Genomic DNA, 9,543 nt, shown 5'->3' with positions numbered 1-9,543 from the left:
GTCCGGTTACTTATTAATACAGTCCCTGTACGATCCCATCTCATGAACTGTATAGGATGCAAGGGTGCTATGCTTTTTAATTTTTATTGTACGAAGAGCTATTGATATAATTATATGAATCATCACATACATAATAACGCATATCTCTGTAGCGTTCAATAGCTACTCACCCTAAATTACTGTATAGATTCTATAGATTATGAATCTATTATTCTTTATTCTTTATTGATTCATACAATAAGTACATCATGGAAATGATGGGGAAAGAAAAAATAAGGTAACCTTGTGCTATTCCTCTCCCAAATTCAGATAAGGTTACACATAGTCCGAAATAGGTTGAGTCTTGTAGTTGTTCACTTCACAAAATGTTCAGTCCTTTATTATTTTCACAAAGTAGATTTCTCAATTAAGAATGCTTCAAAACCAAACATAGAATGAATATTTCACATTATCATCACTAAAATTGGAAACATCCACATATTAAAGAAAATTTCTTCATGAAAGAAATTATCTTTCTATTTTTAAAATAAACTTAATATTCTTATTCATATAATATAAATATTATTCTTATTTTTATCCAATTTCTAGTGATTCGAGCCAATTGAATCCTTGAATCAAATGTTGATTCATGAAAAAGTTAACATGCATTATAGAGTCAAATGAATCAATTCTGTTGATTACTATCACACTGTAGCAGTGTGGAACCAATTTGAACGTTCGATATGAGGTTGATCTTAATATTGATTCAATACGAGAACACACGGTTCGATTCTGATTCTAGATTATAAGATTGAGTTTCAGCTATTAAATTGATGTAGCAGAAATTAAATTGCAAGAGTTTCAGCTATAAATTGATGTAGCAGAAATTAAATTGCAAGAGTTTCAGCTATAGAATAATGTAGTGTTGGAATTGCAATCTATTGATTGGAGGGTAATATGTTTAATTGAATCAATAATTCATGTGTGGCCCAGTCTCTGATTGCAATATTATTTTTGTGTGGGTGTTTAATGGATGTATTAATCTATCTACATCTATATTATAATATTAGAATCCTGATATGCAATAACATGCTTTTAGTGATTAGTAGTCATGTAGTGATCAGAATACATAGAATACATTCATGTAGTGAATAAATAAATTTGAATTGTGAGGTAGTAATATTGATTGAGAGCTTTCGAAGAATATTGGATTTCAATATTCATCGTCTTTCCTTCTTCTCTTCTCCTCTTACTCTTCCTCTTTCTCTTCTACAAGAGATTTGATTTGATTTGATTGAGTACTTTTTATGTAGATTACAATATATACTGACTTATACACTTGTATACAATAGCTTACAATACAGCAAAGTTATAGATGAATTTACATAATATAGGACTAAGAAAATAACTATTGAATGTATATTTATGAAAAAGCAATTTGTAATATAATAATATGGATAATAATCATATTGTTATGCATCTACATAAATTGGCGGAGCTTTGGACATATCAATGTCCATTCTTTGGGGAGAATATTAAAAATATCCTCCCACTAACTCTCTACCGAAAGTACAGAAAAAGAGAAAGAGAGAAGAAGAGATTGATTGATTATTTGCTTTATTGGGGTGGAGCTAGGACTCCTGGTCCTCTCTGCCACACAACCCACTATAATATAGGAGATTAGATTTCTTTATTTATGTATGTTACAATATTTACTGGCTTATACACTAATTTACATTAAATGACGATAATGCTAGTTATTCAACAAATTCCAAAAAGTATAAATAATTAATCAATGAGAATAAATATAGAAATGCAATTAGAATAACGAAAATATAATAATGTGATGTAACTTCATAAATCGGCGGTGTTTCAACGAATAATTGTCGATTCTCTAAGAAGGAATATAAAATATCCTTCCCATTAATACACGACCGGGTTGTGATGAATTAGAGCTGTTGGGAATCATAACTCGAAGTAATGCTCAAAAAAGAAGCTCCATTTAGTAAGTTAAAAACTAGTTGATTTGAATCATAGAATTACGGGATGAATGAATGAATGAAATTAGAATGAGTAATAGCATAGAGAAACATTAGCGTAAGTAGATATCCCATGGTATAGGGCGTTTATGTCGCAAGTTTTACTATTATCCCAAGCCGATAGTTCACGTAGTTCTTTCCCATGAAGCTATGTGACGCTGGTAGTCTCTCAAATTGTGCCGTTCATACACTCTCACCCCAACAAAACAGTAAAAATTTACAATGATCGACAGTAATCGGCTTGAGATAACAGTAAAAGTTGCGTCATAAATTCCCTATACCATGGCATATCTACTTATGCTATTGTTTCTCTATGGTAATAGTGAATACTTTTTGTGTAGTTCAGAAGTTGATATTGTGGTAATTATTCATATTGATTGAAAAAGACTAAGAAATTGTCACACAGATTTATTTATCTAAGTATCAATAAATCTGTGGTTTTTGACAATTTCTTAGTCTTTTTCATTCAATAATAGTGAATACAATATTGCATTATTAATTAATATTAGATAAATGAAACAAAAGGTTATAGGGTGGGATATAAATTAAAATTTTAGAAATTGATTGATTAATATTGACAATACACAATACTGAAGAACAGAAAATCTTGAGATGGGAAGATGAATATGTATTATGTAGAATGGAGATGGGATGTGGAAAATGGATGAATGAATGGAATGAAAAATTGAAAGGAAGGGAGATCCTTTGTCATGCAGTGCTCTAGGGTTGGACAGACTCAGAGAGAGAGGGAGAGTGAGAGAGAGAGAGTGGAAGAGAGAGCGAGAAAGGGTTGAGAGAATGAGTGATTGATTGATTGAGTACTTTATTTATGTAGATTACAATATATACTGGCTTATACACTTATATACAATAGCTTACAATACAGCAACATTATAGATGAATTTACATAATATAGACTAAGAAAATAATTATTGAACTGTATATGATATGAAAAAGCAATTTGTAATATAATAAGTATAGAAATTATATTGTTATGCATCTACATAAATTGGCGGAGCTTTGTACATATCAATGTCCATTCTTCGGTAAGAATATTAAAAATATCCTCCCCACTAACTCTCTACCAAAGAGAGATTGATTGATTGATTGATTGAGTACTTTATTTATGTAGATTACAATACTGGCTTATACACTTGTATACAATAGCTTACAATACAGCAAAATTATAGATGAATTTACATAATATAGACCAGAGAAAACTTCTATTATTAACTGTTATTATTAATTCTGTGTATAGACTAAGAAAATATTATTGAACTGTATATGATATGAAAAAGCAATTGTAGTATAATAACTATAGAGAGAGAGAGAGAGAGAGAGAGAATGAGAGAGCGCGAAAGGGTGTGAGAGAATGAGTGACAGAGAAAGTGAAAGAGAACGAGAAAATAGAGTGAGATAGAGTGAAGAGACCTATTGCCGTAACAATAATAATTACAAGCCTACCGCGAGCAATTGATCGCCTAGATTCTAACTACTTATATCATACACACACACTCTTTATTGTTTATTATCCCCTAGACCTTAATACCTTTTCAAATGTCGCCCCACATTTTCAAATTTCGAAAAAATCCCGCCTCAAGCAAAATTAAAACCTTGAAAACATGATATCAAGCACTCATTCTCTTCTGAACTGTGATTGACCTATTAGTGTGTGCCAGGTTATCTCAGTTCAAATATCTATTGTAAGATTCATATTGGAATATCAGCATTTCTGGTGTAAAAAAACTCGGTTTCCCATTCAACCAGTTCTGGGAGAGGATAATTTCTTAGTTAATAATCCTATAGTGAGGTCCACGTTATAATGGCAGTGGAAAAGATGGAAGAAAAACATTGTCAAACCTCTGTCTTGTCAATGCCTTCTATAGACGGTAGCTGATACAGATTTATTGATGTAATATTAACTGTTCATTCTCGTTTGAAAAAAAATAAATTATATTCTATTAAATTTTATAATTTTTATCAATCATGTAATGAATTGATGCAATATTAACTGTTCATTCTCGTTTTAAAAAATCAATTATATTCTATTAAGTTTATAATTTTTAATAATTATGTAATGAATTGATATAATTAAGATGAAACATTTTGTAAATTATTATTAATTCTACATTGTTAAAAGACGATCTGGTAACACAGCAAAGTGAAAAAGAGATAGAGAGAGGAGATGAAACATTTTGTAAATTAATTTTTAATTCTACATTGCTGAAAGACGGGTTGTAGCGGGGAGCGGCTGTTAATATAGTGAGGTTCACGTTATAATGGAAGTGGAGAAAGAAAAAGAGAACAACGTTGCCGATACTCAGTCTTGTCAATGCCTTCTATAGATGGTAGCTGATACAGGTTTATTGATGTAATATTAACTGTTCATTCTCGTTTAAAATGATCGATTATATTTTATTAAGCAAAAAATTATAATTTTCAATAATTTCATAATGAATTTTCATAATTAAGATTAAATATTTTGTTGATTAATTATAAATTCTGCATTGTTAAAAGACGATCTGGCTACAGAGCCAAACGAGAAAGAGATAGCGCAATCCGCTTTGTTGAATGAAAGACAAGGATAGCAACTCCATTGCTAATCAAACACTGCCATTATAACGTGGACCTCACTATTATAGCCTAAGAGTCCAATAAGCCTTGTAACCTATTAGCCTAATATCTGATAGGCTAATGATGTTATTGGCAGAATGGAGTTTGGAGTATAATGGAGATAATAATTATTATCCGCGCAACTTAATTGCCAAGTTAATTAAAAGTTATTATAAACGGCGGGAAAGTTTTTAGGTTGATATTAGTGGGGGAGAAGTAACATAATAATTTTGAACGGTTTTTGTACAAGGAAGATAATAATTTTGAACAGTTTTTTCTTGAGATAGAAAGTGTAGGGTGATGGTTTTTGGGTGTAATTCATGAAGAGAGAGAAAAAAGGGTAGATTCAGTTTTGGTGGTAATTTGGCTTCTCAATTATAATTGGATGATTAAGAAAAGTATGGAAAGAAATGAGACAAGATCTGGTGGGTTGAGGAAATGTATTAATCTCATTGTGGAAATAGAAAGAATATAAGTGAACAAGGAGGAAGAGAGGATGATGATGAAGAAGAAAAAAGCGAATGAGAAGATGGAGAAGGAAAAGTGAAACAATGGAAGTCCAGCTATTCGGAAGTCCAGTTCTGTTTCTTCTTCTTCTTCTCCTTCTTCTTCTTCTTCTTCTTCTTCTCTATCTTCTTCTTCTTGAAAAATGTTGGGAAACACAGTAAAACTACCATCTTAGACGTATCCTGAAGTCCTCTCAAGACAGAATCTTCAGATCCTTGCTGGACTTCTATACCAAATTGATACATTTTCTCGTGAATTAGTTTTTTTGAAAAATCTGAGAGAACGCAGGTGAAACTTTAAATAACCGCCGATTTTGTACGGAGCTTTGGCGACACTCGAAACTCCTCCAATACATCATTTTTTACACCCAGCTAAGTCTGTACACCAAATTTGAACATTTTTGGTCGATTAGTTCTTGAGAAAGCTGAGAAAAAGCAGAAATACACAGATTTTGAGCGTATCTTTGGAACTTTTTAAACGCAATCTTAGTGCGCCTAATAATTATATACCAAATTTGTACGTTATTTGTTTAGTAGATCTTAGTTCGTTTATTATGAACGATTGAGTGAGTGACTGAATCAATGCCATTTCGCTTTCACATAATATAATATAGATAGATCAATCAATAATGATTATAAAACCTTGCTTAAAAATAATTATAAGTTAGATAAGAAACTCAAAAATTAATCCTTAATCATCAATATTATTAGTGAGGTTCACGTTATAATGGGAGTGTTTGATTAGCAATGGTATTGCTAACGCATTTCATTCAACAAAGCGGATAGCATCACCTCTTTCTCGCTTTGCTCTGTAGCTAGATCGTCTTCGAACAATGCAGAATTCATAATTAATCAACAAAATATTTCATCTTAATTATGAAATATTGAAAAATATAATCTATTGCTTTATAAAATATAATAGATTATTTCAAACGAGAATGAACAATAATTACATCAATAAACCTGTATCAGCTACCGTCTATAGAAGGCATTGACAAGACAGAGGTTCGGCAACGTTGTTCTCCTATCTTTCTCCACTGCCATTATAACGTGGACCTCACTATAGTAGACTAAAAGCCGCTCCGCGCTACATCCCCTTCAATAGAGCACAATATGTGGTACCAACCTTCAAGGTCAAATCTTGAAATCTGATTTGCAAGATTTGAGGTTATGTTGACCAAATTTCCAAATTTATCCCATTTACAACCAAAAAACTCATTTCAACCATCCACCAGCTATCATAATCTAATCAAAATAAGTTCCTAAACAAATTATGAGCATGGATAAAAGTCATAAATTCAAAATAATAGAATTATCTAATAAAATCACTTACCTAGTTCTTGAAACCCCGTGAACGAATTTGACAATTTTGTATTAAAATCGTATTTCACGCGGAAATAGCCACTGATAACAGTCAATTATTGATTATAGAACGATAATTAACTATATTTGAGCCACTTAACGCAATCTTGGAAGATAGTTCATTCATAAATAGTAAAGTTGTGTTTCTTTTCTGGCTCAAAATTTTGCAAAATTACTCAAAAATTTCTAATTTGTAGAGATTTGAGTGAAATATTTTTGTTTTTAATCAGATTTTAAATATCAAAATTTTTAGTTTAGTCATTAGTTTTGAAGAGGAATTGGACTTTTTCAAGTGAAAGTGAAATCTTAACCTTATTCTTTTTGAAACTTTTATTTGTAAAAATTTGGGAGAAGACAGTTTTGGGCTATGCCTGTTGTCTTTCTCCCAATCATATTATTATATGTATTATAATTATTATGATCTGTATTGCCAATGAAATAAATAAATAAATAAATTCACAAGTACGCAACCGGCCATAGAACTCACGAAGGCTACGCGGAAAACTGACTCATTCAAACATTTGTTGACAAAGATAGCAAGGTTTGTAGAGTGCGGCGTTCTTGAACCTATAGTAAGGTTCACATTAAACAGTAGCGGAGGAAGATGGGAGAACATTGCTGCCGATTTCTGCCTTGCCACTGCCTTCTATAGAAGATAGCACTGATAGCAGTATATCTGATGTAATATTAGCTGCTCATTATTGTTTCAAATGATCAATTATATTTTATTCGTCAAGAGTATATAACTTCAAATTATTTAATGATAATTCTTGATTATATGAGAATAATATGTTGCTGATTGATTATAAATATCTGGATTGTTGAAAAACGATTTGGGACTTTGCAGGGGTAGAAAAGGGTAGCGCTATCTGCTTTGTCGAATGATAGACAAGGATAGCAAAATCAATGTTAATCAAATACTACCATTATAACGTGGACCTCACTATAGTTGTTGTTATTATGAGTTAAGTTTGATAAGTTTGATATGGATAACAATAATATATTTGAATAATTTATAATATAATAAAGGATATATTGGCTTATATCATAGCCTCCTCTAATACAGATTAGAGTTTATTCTAGATATAGATTATTGTATTAGAGAAGGCTATGCTTCTATACCTACAGGATAGGAAATTATTTATTTATTCATATTTATTTTATTTATTCAATCATTCAGAATTACACAACTTTCAGAAGAGTACCACAGGCTTACGCCCAAAACGGTTCCAATTCTAATTTATACAACAGTCCAAATGTAGCTAGGTTATGTGTCACTCATTCTCCTATTACACACTCAATTTACAAATCAAAACACACAAAAATTATTTTTAAATTGAAAATACTTCAAAATGAATTAAATCAATCACAATAATTAGAAAATTCCAAACTTTGAAAAAAACTATAAAATTTTGAGACCAACACACTATTTAAGAAGAAGAAGAAGAAGAAGAAGAAGAAGAAGAAGAAGAAGAAGAAGAAGAAGAAGAGTATGAGGCGTTGGAGGTAAAAGTTGAAATTGAAAATTGAAAACTAATTTTTTCCTTTGTTGAAGTTTTTTTAAGTTTGTTTAATTTTTTCCTCCTTACCGTTCTCTTCAAACAGCTTAACAAAGAAGAATATAATATGATAAATAAGAAGGGGTGAGCGAGAAAGGATATTGAAGGAAAGCACAAATATGGAAAATGGATAAAAATCGAAAGAGAAGAAGAAAAGAGACAAAGAGCATAACAAAGAAGAATATATGAGAAGTGAGAAGGAGAAGAACGAGAAAGGAAAACAAAAATATGAGATAGGCGAAGGAAAATAACGAACAAGAATAAGAGAACAAGAAAAGAAACAAAGATGGAAGTAGATAGACAGACAGTGTTCACCTTGACCCGTTGGTGACCCCTGGCTAGATCGGCACCGCTATCTATATATAGTTACACCCACCACACTCGTATCTACATAGATATAACATCAATGCTATCTAGATAACTACATAACTGCTACATAGATATAAAAACATTGGAATAAACACACAGTCTGCTATATATGATCAGCTTTTAACATCAATCTGACAGTGCTTCTTATGAATAAAACATCAGAGTCCCTATTCAAACAATGCTGACACTACATAGTTGATATTACCATGCATACTCCTACAGTATCCATATAACTTACATATCTATAGATATACAAAGTATTTAATTATCTACAGATATACAATCAATGCAATCAGCAGACAGCCTGCTATAGGATAGTCAACTTAACTTTATATTGTCAGTATTCTAATGAATATAGCACCAAAGTTCCCCTTCCATTAAATGCTGAAAATTTGAAGTGAATTTCATGTTATCCATAAATAATATTGGAAACATAACCTCTAAAATTGAGCGCGCTTTTTACCGCGCTTTTATTGTACCAGTCAGGCTACCAGATTATAGTGAGGTTCACGTTATAATGGCAGTGGAGAAAGATAGGAGAACAACGTTGCCGAGCCTCTGTCTTGTCAATGCCTTCTATAGACGGTAGCTGATACAGGTTTATTGATGTAATATTTACTGTTTATTCTCGTTCAAAATAATAAATTATTGACCGAGCGATGTGAGGTCTAAGATTGAAGTCGACAGTTTGGCATTTCTCTTAATGTTTATATGTTGCGCATTTACGGCGAAACGCGGTAATAGATTTTCATGAAATTTGACAGGTACGTTACTTTTTTTATTGCGCGTCGACGTTAATACAAGATTTTTGGAAATTTTGCATTTCAAGGATGATATAAAAGAAAAAAGGAGCCCCCTTCATACGCCAATATTAGAGTAAAAATCAGACTATAGAATTATTCATCATAAATCAGCTGACAAGTGATTACACAGATGTGTGGAGAAGCCAGTCTATTGCTGTATTTCCATAAGGTCTATAGTTTCAATCAGGTACTTGTGGATGAGAATACTGCGTGAGGTCTACTGTTCACAGAACTACTAGTATTTTACTAAGCAAGAAATGATATTTTTCAATAATTTCATAATGAATTTTCCTAATTAAGATGGAATATTTTG

This window comes from Nilaparvata lugens, chromosome 12 (assembly GCF_014356525.2).
Source record: "Nilaparvata lugens isolate BPH chromosome 12, ASM1435652v1, whole genome shotgun sequence".
NCBI lineage: Eukaryota > Metazoa > Arthropoda > Insecta > Hemiptera > Delphacidae > Nilaparvata > Nilaparvata lugens.
Note: the sequence above shows the minus strand (reverse complement) of the source record.